We start from the raw sequence: 1,544 nt of genomic DNA, 5'->3' as shown, positions 1-1,544 counted from the left end.
GGTTTCAAATCCATCCTCACGTTAAAATCATTGGGTAACCTTGGCCAAGTAACCATCCTCCAACTTGGTTTATCACAAGGTTACTGTAAAGATAAAGGTGTGAAGAAAAGAAATGATACACCTTAGTTAGAGAAATGTGGAAGAAGGGTAGGACAAACATTCCGGTTTTTAAAATGTCAATACACAATAAAATGCCCGTAATTTGCTAAATTTAAAAATACTATTATCTGTTATTACATGAGTGGACAACGTATAGCTCTCCAGATGTTGTTGGACTGCAACTCCCATCATCCCTAGCTGATATTGCTAATAGGCAGACATTATTGGAGTAGAAATCCAGTAACATCTGGAGGGCCACAATTTGTCCACCCTTGTGTTACTAGAATGCAGCAGAAATTATATGCAAATGTACAAGAGATAGTATGTAGAGAGATTTTCTAGCACCTTTGAAACTAAGCGAAAGAAAGAAGTTGGCAGCATGAGCTTTCGTAGACCTCACTCTACTCCCTCAGATGCTTTTGGTGAAGTGGAAGCCAGCAACAGACATATAAATGCCATAAGTATGTGAGAATGTCAATTCAAATTCAAAATTCTTTGTGTATGAAATAGCAAGTCCAGTTTTAACAAAGGTGATTTGTGGACAAAGCCATACTATTCCATACACAAAGGATTAGTAATTTGAACTGACATTCTCACATACCTATGGCATATATATCTTTGTCCCTGGCTTCCACTTCACTAAGCGTCTGAGGAAGTAGACTGAAGTCTAGGAAATGGAACGTGGGTTCTTACCTGATTACGTCCCTTTCCAGCAGAGAAGGTCCGAGCATCCTTGATATTGGGGTAACTCCGCCTCTTTGGCACCTGGTAGGCAGGGAGATAAAAAACAAAGGCCAGGGGCCGCCCCCCGCCTCTATGGGCGGAGTGACCCCTTGTATCCCCAGTCAATGACCAGCACAGTAGGGAAGAACAGTCAAATAGGGACCTCATAACTTATCACGATCCCAAACTTGAACCTCTAAACTGAGACAAAAATGAAGGCCCGATGATATTGTCCGCGAACCTCAGCAGAGCAAGGGTGGGAAAGGATGCTCGGACCTTCTCTGCTGGAAAGGGGCGTAATCAGGTAAGAACCCACGTTCCATTTCACAGCAGAGAAGGAGCCGAGCCTCCTTGATATTGGGATTTACAAAAGCCAACTCCAATCAGGGAGGGCCTGCTGATCCCGTGGACAAATCAGGGACGATCTGTTGGAGCACCCTGCGGCCAAAGGCTGCTTCGGCTGACTGGAAAAGGTCAAGCTTGTAGTGTCTTATGAATGTGGAAGGGGTCTTCCACGTGGCCGCTCTACAGATCTCGGCCAGGGGGGCATTTGTAGTTAACGCAGCAGATGTGGCCGCGCTTCTGGTGGAGTGGGCGGTGATGCCCTGTGGTGGCACCAGATCTAGGGCTTTGTAGCAGGCACTGATGCACTCCCTGATCCACCTTGACAGAGTCGATAGCGACACCTTTTTACCCTGGGACCTTGGATGGAAAGAGACGAA

The sequence above is a fragment of the Sceloporus undulatus genome, chromosome 4 (assembly GCF_019175285.1).
Source record: "Sceloporus undulatus isolate JIND9_A2432 ecotype Alabama chromosome 4, SceUnd_v1.1, whole genome shotgun sequence".
Lineage (NCBI taxonomy): Eukaryota > Metazoa > Chordata > Lepidosauria > Squamata > Phrynosomatidae > Sceloporus > Sceloporus undulatus.
Note: the sequence above shows the minus strand (reverse complement) of the source record.